Source organism: Macrobrachium rosenbergii, chromosome 56 (assembly GCF_040412425.1).
Source record: "Macrobrachium rosenbergii isolate ZJJX-2024 chromosome 56, ASM4041242v1, whole genome shotgun sequence".
In the NCBI taxonomy this organism is placed as follows: Eukaryota; Metazoa; Arthropoda; class Malacostraca; order Decapoda; family Palaemonidae; genus Macrobrachium; species Macrobrachium rosenbergii.
In genome coordinates, this window is record NC_089796.1 from 77,310,817 (window position 1) to 77,323,862 (window position 13,046).

A 13,046-nucleotide genomic window follows, 5' to 3' on the forward strand; every position below is an offset into this window, starting at 1 on the left:
CGAAATCGTGCTTCTGGCAACGATATAAGATAGGCCACCACCGGGCCGTGGTTAAAGTTTCATGGGCCGTGTCTCATACAGCATTATACCGAGACCACCGACAGATAAATCCATTTTCGGTGGCTCTGATTATACGCTGTAGCGGCTGTACAGAAAACTCGATTGCGCCGAAGAAACTTCTGCGCAATTTTTACTCGTTTCTTGATGAAGTCAGTGTTATGAATGCCTTGCCTAGTTAGGATCTGATCTTCGTAACAGGGACAGGATGGGAATACCGAGTATATATTCTGTAGGCTACAGTACTTTGACATGTTTAGTTACTTTATAATACAGTATTCACCAATGTATAATGTTGTTATTGTATTGTGCTTTCTCTAGATGTTTTCGTTTTTTTTTAAACCTATAATCCTCCTACCCTCCTCAGTAAGGAGAAGACCCAGCCTTGCTCTACGTACGCAAGTCTGTATTCCAGCGGACATGAGAACATTTGACAGTATAAAATGAAGAAACATTCTAAATTCGTAAAGGAACACCGGGGATTCCATTCCATACATCCACCTGATATTATTGTTTTCTAGCTTCAAGTTTGATTAAAACCATTCAATTTCTTAGGAGCTTTATCTTGGCTACAATCAAAATGGGGAATAGTTTGCCTGGTGCACCTGTGGAATCTTCTGTTTTCCAAATATTTCAGCGAGGAACAATATCATTCCTGTTCTTTGCTGCTTCTGACGCCTCCTGAATATCGGGTGTATCGGTTTTATTTTCTGTTCCTTCGTATTTATTTGTTTATCACTTTTCTATGACGTCTCTCTTTGCAAGTTGGTTTCCCTTTGCAGTCCTCTTGGCTTTGTTATAGTCTGTTGCCTCTTGACCACAAGCGTTTTCAACTCAAGATTGAAAGAAAGAAACACAGATTGCCGATATGTGTATGAACCTTACTGCATAACAGATCCTATGCGCTTTCTTACCTCGAGAGAAGCCGTTGTGGTAATACAAAGGTTACCCTCCCCCCCCTTTTTTCACAAGAACCCATCGTCTGCCCAGCCCCTCTCTGGAGAACTTGGACCATAGTATGGTAATTTTGACGATCTCCACCCATGGCACGGTATGGTGCATAAATAAAACATTTTTGTTTTCGAACCGTAGTTCTTTTACCTGAAAGTTGCCGTAGTTCAGAAAATGCTTCGGAACTTCATGGTACCACTTGCTTTTCTTAACCGATATGATCGCGCGTTCTTTTTCCGATGAACAGTGCTGAGAGAGAGAGAGAGAGAGAGAGAGAGAGAGAGAGAGAGAGAGAGAGAGAGAGGAGAGAGGAGAGAGTTGGGGGGGCGGCGACAGACTGGGTGATAAATGGTGTTAGTGATCTGTTGTTCTTCATGTTGAATAAGACACCGTGCCCTAATAAAAATAAGAGGCCTCAAGGACCAGACCATTCTCTCTCTCTCTCTCTCTCTCTCTCTCTCTGTCAAGTTTCGTGGGACAGTGATTATGTGCTTGGCTCACAAAGTGAGTGACCATCGTATGATGTCGAACCGGACTAGGTTGCAGCTGAGAGAGAGAGAGAGAGAGAGAGAAGAGAGAGAGAGAGAGAGAGAGAGAGAGAGAGAGAGAGAGGCAGTCTAAGTGCCCCTCGGTAAGCCTCCTCCAAGCAGCCACCTTAAAGGCTTATCTAATCATTCAGGCAACCTGCTCTTGATACTAAACATTTTATTGAGGTCGTCTCTATCACGTCGCTTGAGACCCGTTAGAAGCACGTGGCAGTGCAGTAACTTTGGCTGCATTGGTATGCAAAGGAAAAGAGTCTTCTTATAAACCATATACTCAAGGTTCTCTGCACCGTCTCCCTTCCTGAGGCCCCAAGCTGCAACCTCTTTCATTCCTTTCACTGTACTTCCGTTCGTATTCTCTTTCTTCCATCTTACTTTTCCTTAACCATCTCCTGACAATTGGCCAAATTCTATATTCAGGTCAATTCAATTCATACTCCCCGTTTCCCTTTCAGTGCTGAATGACCTGGTAGGTCCCAGCGCTCGGCCTTTGGCCTAAATTCTGTATTCAATTCAATTCAGTTCATACTCCCAGTTTTCCTCGCAGTGCTGAATGACCTCGTAGGTCCCAGCGCTTGGTCTTTGGCCTAAATTCTATCTTCCATTCCGCTGTAAACCGGTTAACGAATTAACCTCAAAATGATATCCTGTAATGTGCAAAGATCAAAGCTGTTATAATTTGTTTAGTTTTGTTTATCTTGGGTGACATCTCAACTGGCTTAGTGTCAGTTATCAGTGCTGTTATTGCTGCTGTTTCCACTGCTTTTTTTTTTATTTACTCACAGATTTAGACAACAAGGCTTTGTTATTATTACTGCAATCTCTTGTGCACGTTCTACAGTTGCAGTCACCTCCAAAAATGAGATAATCGTTATTATATCTCAGGCAGTACAATATTTCATTTCTGAAGAAGTCATCCCTTTCAGCAGATTTGCTTGCACGTACCAGATGGAGCATACACATTTGTTATTGGTGTAATACATTTATTGTAACGTACTCTTACGTCCACAATTCTACCATATAGACGTTTTACACTGGTTTTATTATTGATGCGTATCATTGTACCTCCTAATAAATTGTTTTTATTTGCGCTACCCACCCTCTCTTAACAAATATTTCATAGTGCAACTGCTCTGAGGTTTTCCTCCTGTTACACCTGTCAGACCTACCTACTCTCAATTTCCTTTCCAGCGCTGAATAACCACATCATAGATCCCAGTGCTTGGCCTTTGGCCTAAACTCTGTATTCAATTCGATAACCGAATCTTGAAGGTCATTTTGAAACCGATATATTTTGATTAGTGGCAACGACGTCACGAGCTCAAAAGAAAGAAGCCGTTCTCTAACCGAAAAAATATTTACTTGTCTGTTGTCATAACTGAAGGGTTGCTCTCTCTAATTGTGTTGGAATCTCTCTCTCTCTCTCTCTCTCTCTCTCTCTCTCTCTCTCTCTCTCTCTGAACAGAAGCGCAACAACGCGTGATTGTTCTTCGTCATAAACTGAGCGGATAGCAGACGGTGTTTGTTATGGGCGCAAGATTTCATCTTTAATTAAATCTCCGGTTAAGGACGGATTCGTTTTCAGTACTTGTTTACCAGGTTTTGTGATTGTACGCATATATGTATATACATAGATACATGAACACGCGCCCACAATCACACATACACTCACACAAACACTCATATATATATATATATATATATATATATATATATATATATATATATATATATATATATATATATATGTATATATATATATATATATATTTTGTTTACTTGCACATGTATAGGCCTATATACATCAATCACAGTCGAGTTTCAAGAATTAATAATGAAAAGGAACATATATATATATATATATATATATATATATATATATATATATATCTATATATATATATATATATACAGTATATGTATATATATATATATATATATATATATATATATATATATATAAAGGTATATGTTTGTGTATATGTTTATGTACTTATACAGTATGTGTGCTTGTGATTGTTTGCCTAAAACAACAGGCAATTGTATTTCATTGTGACAAAGTTACCAGGTGTTCTATTGACTTTGCTTCGTGTGTTGGGGAGCAGACATGGTTCTAAGCCACATTCTAGTTCTTCCCCCAAACTCCCATTTTTGCCCGTTTTAAATTTTTCCAAGGTGGAAAAGGAGTTGGAGGAGGCAGAAGGTGGAAAAGGAGTTGGAGGAGGAGGAGGTGTTTTACCGTGGGCGTGGTGGTGTGGCAGGTTGGTTTGAAGCGCCGCCCACGCCCCGGGCGTTCTCCGGACAGGCAACAACACTGGCGACTGCTCAGGGTTTTTAAAAGTCTATCTCTGGCGCACATGACGATGAGCCACCCAGTACCAACATCTCTCGTTGGTTGTTATACGTTCGAAGGTCTACACCAGGCATTCGATGCCTCTTCAAATATTACCACTGGCATGAGGCTGATGTAATATACCTCTTTCTGGGTTCGATTACTATAATACTCTTTGTTTCTTCGAGTTTGGTGAGATTTATCTTCCTCGGCTTCATTGAGCCTAATCTTTATTAGTCGCATAGCCTATCGACATTCCATTCTCTGTATAACTTTGCTTCGAAGTTAATTTCATTTCCGGGTTGTACATAATGTTTGTACGTTTGAAGTAATGATAATCACATTCATGAAAATATATAAGAACGGATTCTAATATTTTCCATTTTTATATTTTGTAATTTACATTTTTTATAGTAGAGGATCCTCATTAAAAAAAAAAAATATTTCGATTTGCTTTAAACGGGTATATTTAGAGTGGGGAGCCCATACTGGCTTACAAAGAACTGAGGGGAGAAATTAAACGTTTTACTTTAGGTAACCATAGACTCAAAGCCACGCTATATTAGAATGCAATATCATGCCTCTCAGCGCATCTGTACCCTCTCTCCAGTGCCCCACCCCCCAAAAAAACACACACACACACAAAAGGGCAGAAACAGTTGCAGAATTGGTAAAATTGAATGTTTTTCATTAAATTACAGACTTTTAAGTATGGAAGTTTAGAACATGTTTCTTTGGATGAAAAAATTGGAGAAGTGATTCCAGTATCTGGAGATGTTAGCATGGCAAACGTTTAATTAAATCTGGGGAAATAATGAAAAGGCGACAATAAAGGATAGCAAAAAAAGTGGCTCATCAGTTGCAAGAGAAAGTTTGGTTATTGAAAATTGATAAAGAAAATAGACGATAGTTTCTATTTTCACTTTTATTCTGAGTTTGCAAACATTCATGTTATTCCAGACCAGAGACCATGGACTGAAAAGGAAGCTTGCGTACGATCTCCTTGATGTAAAAGCGAAAACGGAAGAAGATAGTAAAATTGAAACGTACTGATGAAGGAATGAATACTTGCTCTCGTACCAAAATAGGCCTAGAACTGTAAATGGAAATGTTTCAAGTATACGCACATAGAAATACCATGCATTATAAATATGTAAACAGCAAAATAACAATAAACCAAACTTATAGATGGGGTAAATACGCGAACATTTCTGAAGGGGATATAATCCCTCGAGTAAAATGAAAAGGATAACGAATACTGAAACCTAAGCTCAGGTTATGCAATGGCTCCAACCTTCGCTTGTGTCAAGGTGACTCCCTTTTATCAGCCTCGGTAGGGAGAGGTGGATGTGAAATACAATATGCACTCTGGCTGAAGCCTCTGGGTTACAGAATACATAGAGGTTTGTCAGTACGTTCATCAGGTGGACTGTGATATATTGTAAAAAAAAAAAAAAAAAAAAAAAAAAAAAAAAAAATATATATATATATATATATATATATATATATATATATATATATATATATATATATATATATATATATATATATATATATATATAGGTTTTTAAACAAGTAACCACGCGTGGAGAGGCGCCTGGGATATACCGTATTATTTTTTTTTTTCCAAACTTGTTTTCTATGGATATGATTTCACATTATTCTCTCTCTCTCTCTCTCTCTCTCTCTCTCTTGTGTCTGTGTGCGCATGTGTGTGTGTGTGTGTATAGCCTCATAGCTCAGTTAGGCCTAATAGAGTTTATATGCTAGCATGTGTGTGTGTGTGTGTGTGTGTGTGTGTGTGTGTGTGTGTGTGTGTGTGTGTGTGTGTGTGTGTGTGTGTATGTATGTATGTAGCCTCATAGCTTAGGCCTATTAGAGTGTTTATATGCTAGTATGAGCTTATGCATTTCCATAGAGCCCAGTGGCCTTTCGTTGACCTAATCAATGAATCAGGTACCTGGTTGCTAGTAGACGGGCGTAGGGCGCAGCTGGGCATGGAACAAGAGAAAGAGAACACGAGAGAGAGCACCAGTGCTCAGTCAATATGGGCAGCATCGTATCAAAACTATAAGGTTTCTTCACTCTCTCTCTCTCTCTCTCTCTCTCTCTCTCTCTCTCTCTCTCTCTCTCTGAAATCTGCACTTACATGACTGCCGAGTTGGAGTGTGTTTATTCCTGTCGAAGCTTCCAACATCATCTTGATAAGGAGTCGAAATGCATTATCACATTTTATAATAATTTGATAATTGTTGTTACATCTTTTTGTAATTATATCACTGCCGTTATCGTCATTGCTCAGAATCACTACTAGGGCGAATCTCTTAAGCAACTGACGCGTTTGAGAGTTGGGTGCTGTTTTAACAACCACAGCGAATTGGTTCAGTGCTGTGACGAATTTCTTGCAATAACTAATCAATTAACAGTTTAGTGAGATTCCTCGTGCAATAGTCATTATGACAATTTGATTTATATATATATATATATATATATATATATATATATATATATATATAGAGAGAGAGAAAGAAGAAAGAGAGAGAGAGAGAGAGAGAGAGAGAGAGACACACACACACACACAAAAAGTACATACACACATATGTGCGGTGTATATACTGTACATGTATTTATATGTATATATATACACATATATGTATATATACATATATATGTATGTGTGTGCAACTTATTTGTCCAGAAATGGCGTCACAGCAATTAAGGCCATGGTTGTTGATGACTGCAGTTCAAAAAGAGGGAGTATGGCAAATACCATTGATGCTCATTCAGTTGAAGGTGAGCAGAGAATTCGAACGAAGTGGTTTCAGAGTCAACCGCAGTAAGGGGTTAGAACCGTAGTTGTAATATGTATAAGGAGCAGTCAGTGAAAATCATATGCTAAAATTATGAGCATGGAAATCATTGGCTGCGAGAGCAAGTGGCAGTAAAATTAAGAAAGAATAAATGGGTGGTTTGTGAGGTAAGTCGAAGCGAGGGAATGGAACCAGAAATAAAGCCCTGGCAGATTAGGTGAGCTGAGTGGTAGGGCGAATGTGAGAGGCTGGTGGCAGGTCCTGCAAAGTCATTACATAACGAAGCTGAATACTGGCTTAGTCCTATTCTGTCTGGTAGGAAAGTTACTTGCTGTGCCGGTTAAGTTTTCGTTGCTAAAACTGTTTATCAGTCGACTGAAGCGAAAAGTAAGAAATTCTTCATCCAGTCGCCATAAAAGTGGTTGAGTGCAGTTTCTCATTTATTATTATTATTATTATTATTATTATTATTATTATTATTATTATTATTATTATTATTATTATTATTCAGTTGATGAACCCTATTCATATGGAACAAGCCCACCAAAGGGGCCACTGACATGAAATTCAAACTTCCAAAGAATTTTATGATGTTCATTAGGAAGAAGTAAGAGGAAGTAAAGTGAAATATAGAAAGAAGGGATCCCACTTATCGAAAAATAAATTAATAAATAAATAAATAGATAAAAATTTATCCAAATGCAAGAAGAATAGTATTAGGGCAGCAGTGCATTGCACCTTTGCTTGAACTTCTGAAGTTCAAGTTCCACGACATCCTCAGAGAGGCTGTTCCGCAGTCCAACGGTGCGAGGGACCTCTGGAACTGAGAAATTCGACAGCGAGGCACATTTACTGCACGTTGGTGGTGCGGCCGTTCAGCAATTGTCTTGATACAAAAGTAATCTTGAAATGCTCTCATTTTAAAGGGACGTTTATTATATTTTTAGCCTTAAAGGCACGTTATTATGAGTGTGGAAGAAAGGAAGAGAGAATGATTTATGTAAGGGCGGAAGGCTCATCCTCGTTTGTTCCAACACGAGCATCTCGTACTTTTCATTTTTATTTCTTTTTCATGTAGAGGTTAGTTTGGACGGACTTCCCAAATGCCCAAAAGGCATTAAAAAAAAGTAAAAAATGCGCCGAAGTTTATTCGGCGCAATCGGGTTGTGTGTACAGCCGCTACATCGTATAATCTAGGCCACCGAAAATAGATCTATCTTTCGGTGGTCTCGGTTTAATGCTGTATGAGCCGCGGCCCGTGAAACTTGAACCACGGCCCGGTGGTGGCCTGTTCTTTATCGTTGCCTGAAGCACGATTATGGCTAATTTTAACCTTAAATAAAATAAAACTACTGAGGCTAGGGTCTCAATTTGGTATGTTTGATGATTGAGGGTGGATGATTAACTTGCAATTTGCAGCCCTCTAGACTCAATAGTTTGTAAGATCTAAAGACGGACAGAATAAAGTGCGGACGGACAGACAAAGAAAACCATCACAGTAGCTTTCTTTTACAGAAAACTGAAAAGGAATCTGGGTTAAAGGTTGTTTATTGAAAATGGGCAAACCAGCTGTAGTTTTCCCGGCTCAAATGGACTTAGAGGAACACGTATTTTTCTCTACCGGAAGACTGAGGAAATGTGATTGTGAATTTCGAGGAAGTGCTGGTTGTTAGTCTTGATACATTTTCCCCCAACACCTGCAAAAGTGACGAGTCAGCATTAATAGTTGAATGACCTTTTCGTCAGAATAAGCCACAGACCAAGGTCTATAACAGACCTAGGTCTATAACAGACCTTGCCACAGACAGTCGCCTCACATACCCAGACGGAACGAAGGCAGCGCCTCCGACTCTTTCTGGTCCTTCGTGTTGCTTTTGTTCCTCCTAGTCGTTTCTCCAGGGCATTTTGGGTATCTTCTCCAGCTCCTGGCCATCCTGTAAATGTACCCCACGCTTCACTTCTTCGGCTACTACTTACTACCTCGTCCCGAACGGAGCATTCCTGCGTGGGCACGCCGTAATACTTTGAGGGGGTAATTGGCGGTTTTTTTGAAGGCTGGCAGGTTCACGGGATGTCATCGGGTCAACTACTCCTGGAACATGGCCTTGAGGAAGGAAGAGCAGTCAGTCGGTGCCCAAGAGAGTCTTCAGGGCGATTGTGGTGATGATACCTAGCTCAGGTCAGCTGCTTAAGGAAGTACGCTACCCGAGAGAGATGTTGGTCGATAGAGCGATGCCCTGAATCTTTTATTATATATAAAATACTCCGGCTACTGGTACAGCACTCCTTGCCCCTTGTAGCTGGTGCTACTGGTGTTAAGGAAGGAGACGCCACAACGGATTTGGCCTTAGTCTGGAGATTGGAAGGGGTGGTGGGTGGTGGGGGGCGGGGGCGGGGATGGGCGTCTGGCTCTGCTGCTGACTGGCAGTGGGTGGGGTTAAAGACTTACTACCTGAGCTACTGAAGAAATGTTTTTCTTAGACGGCTATAGGTAGTGCCCTCAGCCCGGTTTATGTGATTTGATCAATTTTTTTTTTTTTCTGTAGGATTTTCTTCATTATTGGTGATAAGTTTGTGAGCCATTTTCTTTCCTGTAGGATTTTCTTCATTATTGGTGATCAGTTTGTGAGAAGGAACCTGAAGCTGAAAACTACAAATCGGGGTGATGTTTTAGCGCACGCGCAGTCGCTGCTACTATACAGGACATCAAGGTCTGTAGGTCTTGCAGTCCACCCCCTTTTGAAGACGCTATTTCGTGTGGAACCTGTATACAGTGCACCCCCTGGTGAAGACGCTGTTTCGTGTGGAACCCAGTGTTAGACGTCGATTAAAGAACTACGTAGCTACTGTTTACCAGAAACCGGATTCGTTTCCTTGAGGGGGTGTTTTGGGGGGCGGGGGAGGGGGTGGTCCTCGTATCCTTTGGCTGGGTCATGTCAAGAGGTGCTTGACTGCTTGACCACCCCAAGCAGCGATTGTTTAGGCAACTCTGCTACAGTCTGAAATGAAATTGTTTATTTCTGTTGATTTGTTTCTCGGTACGTCAAAGAAATCTGTTGCTTAATGCTCTAGACACTATAAAGAATTATTGAATAGTATAATAGTAATAACATTTTCGCTCTGGCTATCTCACTGTGTTGCAATCTTACGCAAGTGTCGTTTGCAGTGGTGCCTTTCCAAATTAGGACTTTGACCCCCCGGGGGCAGCTCACGGCCTGAATTACGAGTGTCGTATAATTTACAGGTGGCTCGTGACCTTCTTATGAGTACGCCATCAGCAACGCTCTAATGGCAGTATTAGCAGTAGCAGTATCAGTAGTAGTTACTGACGGAAGGGGGGAGTGTTGCTCATTATTCTCTCTCTCTCTCTCTCTCTCTCTCTCTCTCTCTCTCTCTTTGTCTCAGATCAAATTCTCTCTCTCTCTCAATTTGTCAGATCAGATCAAATTCTCTCTCTCTCTCTCACACACACAAACTTGTCAAATCAAAATTCTCTCTCTCTCTCTCTCTCTCTCTCTCTCTCTCTCTCTCTCTCTCTCTCTCTCTCTCTCAATAAAAACACACACACACACACTTGTCAAATCAAATTCTCTCTCTCTCTCTCTCTCTCTCTCTCTCTCTCTCTCTCTCTCTCTCTCTCTCTCTCTCTCTCTCTCTCATAAAAACACACGCACACACACTTGTCAAATCAAAATTCTCTCTCTCTCTCTCTCTCTCTCTCTCTCTCTCTCTCTCTCTCTCTCACCACTTACTACGTGATTGCGTTTACCCTGGCCAATTTATCTTTTCTTTAGCTTATCAAATAATCCACACGGAACACACCACCTCCCAGTTGGGGGGAGAGGGGGCGTTGAAGGAATGAGGTGTTGTAATCAAGCTTATTTACCCTCCTTTGTCTTTGCTTAAACTCAAAACACGACTTTTATTTATATTTATTATGCCTTATTTTATAATCAGCTACCTTTCAGGAACTGTGGCTTCGTTATGCTTTCAGCGTCCAATTTTATTTTTATTTAAGTTAACTTTTATTTTATTTTTTATTTTTTGTTAGGCATTTCTTGTGAAACGTTCTTGACAGTGTGGTTCTCATAAACATTTGAAGTAAACACAAACATGTGAAAAACGTTATATGCGCGGCACGTTTACTGTGAAACATATTTTGTGCTAGTCTGTTGTAATTCATATATACTTTTATATATACTTTGTCATCTATATATATACTGTTTTTGTAAAAGGTTTATCGCTTGAAAAAATTATCCCCTATTTATGTAAGCGTTGTGAATGCCTGGGTTTCGAAAATAGATGCCTGGTTTTTAAAAATGGATGCTAGGGTTTTAAAAATGGATGCCTGGTTTTTGAAAATAGATGCGTGGTTTTTAAAAATGGATGCTAGGGTTTTTAAAAATGGATGCCAGGATTTTAAAAATGGATGCCAGGATTTTAAAAATGGATGCCAGGTTTTTAAAAATGGGTGCCAAGTTTTTATAAATGGATGCCGGGTTTTTAAAAATGGATGCTAGGTTTCTAAAAATGGATGCTGGTTTTTAAAAATGGATGCCAGATTTTTAAAAATGGATACCCAGGATTTTAAATGTAAAAAATGTCCCATTGAAAGCCGAGTTTAAAATCGGGAAAAAATACTGAGTTTTAGGTTAAACTGAGTGAATATACCCAGGGTCTGATTTAAACCGATGAACATTAAATCAAGGTTCATTTCAACGAATTGAAAAGCCCCCCAGAAGTTGCTTGTTCATCGATGACAAAAGATCGCCAATGCAAGTGGCGTTTTCTGATGAAAAGATCTTGCAAGCTTTCGCTGTTGTCATGCTAGGTGTGCAATGTTGGTCTTGCACGTTGATATTTGTTTGCTTTCCCATTTTTGTGGTAAGTGGATAATGAGAGAGAGAGAAGAGAGAGAGAGAGAGAGAGAGAGAGAGAGAGAGAGAGATTGTCGAACGCTTCCTGTTAATGAAAAGGTAAATTTTCTAGACGACTGGAGCAATCATTATCACATGTATTTGACTTTAGAACAGATTTTTCAATATCTTTTTACAGGGATTCTGGATTGGCATAAGTATATTATGCCTTAACCCTGCGGTAAATCAAAGGCTGATGATTTATTAATTATTACCTTGCATTTGCATGGTGCCTGACGAGTCTATATTTTCTTCGCAACTTAACTCCCCTGCATTATCTTTTTCATTTCCATTAATTAATGCTATGATTCACTGCATAATACAGTCGTTAAGATTGGAGAGTGTCAGGCTTGTGATCGTATCTTTGGCATCGGTTTAAATGGAACCCGTCATAATTTTATGCTGAGAAACGTTTGCATTCAGTGTCAAATTAATGGAGTCACGGGTCGGTAGTCTGTTTGATCATTCAGATAGATTTAGGAGGGATGTTGAGAGACCGAGGCCCCCCTAAATTTAAATCAGCAAAGCAAACGAAAACAGTCGTAATTTACCGGGAGACACTTGCTCGCTCTTATTATACTGAGGAACGTTTGCTCTCCCTTATTATACTGAGGAATGTTTGCTTGCCCTTATTATACTGAGGAACGTTTGCTCGCCCTTATAATACTGAGGAACGCTTGCTCGTCCTTATACTGAGGAACGTTTACTCTCCATCATAATACTGAGGAACGTTTGCTCGCCCTTATTACACCGAGGAACGTTTGCTCGCCCTTATAATACTGAGGAACGTTTGCTCGTCCTTATTATACTGAGGAACGTTTACTCGCCCTTTATTATACTGAGTTACGTTTGCTTGCCCTTATTACACTGAGGAACGTTTTCTCGCCCTTATTACACTGAGGAACGTTTTCTCGCCCTTATTACACAGGAACGTTTTCTCGCCTACACAGGAACGTTTTCTCGCCCTTATTACACTGAGGAACGTTTGCTCGCCTGTGTTATACTGAGGACCGTTTGCTCGCCCTTATTATACTGAGGAACGTTTGCTCGCCCGTACTATATTAAGGAACGTTTGCTCGCCCTTATTACACTGAGGAACGTTTGCTCGTCCTTATTATAATGAGGAACGTTTGCTCGCCCTTATTATACTAAAAGTGTTTGCTCGTCCGTATTATACTAAGGAACGTTGGCTCGTCCTTATTATACTGAGGAACGTTTGCTCGCCCTTATAATACTGAGGAACGGTTGCTGGTCCTTATTATACTGAGGAACGTTTGCTCGACCCTTATTATACTGAGGAACGTTTGCTCGCCCTTATTACACTGAGGAACGTTTGCTCGCCCTTATTACACTGAGGAACGTTTGCTCGCCCTTATTATACTGAGGAACGTGCGCTCGCCCTCATAATACTGAGAAATGTATACTCTTCCTTATT

The 13,046-nt window shown here is 40.1% G+C and overlaps 1 protein-coding gene and 1 long non-coding RNA gene across 9 annotated transcripts in view; one reads left to right on the forward strand and one right to left on the reverse strand.

Annotated features, from left to right (window-relative positions):
• The window catches only part of LOC136836102 (uncharacterized), a 199,560-nt gene that overhangs the window by 124,546 nt on the left and 61,968 nt on the right, over window positions 1-13,046 (forward strand). The window lies entirely within an intron of this gene.
• Window positions 9,278-9,587, reverse strand: LOC136836376 (uncharacterized). The gene is made up of 2 exons (XR_010852380.1): window positions 9,506-9,587; window positions 9,278-9,459 (listed from the first exon to the last, which is right to left on the reverse strand). It is a non-coding gene; the product is annotated as an uncharacterized lncRNA (long non-coding RNA).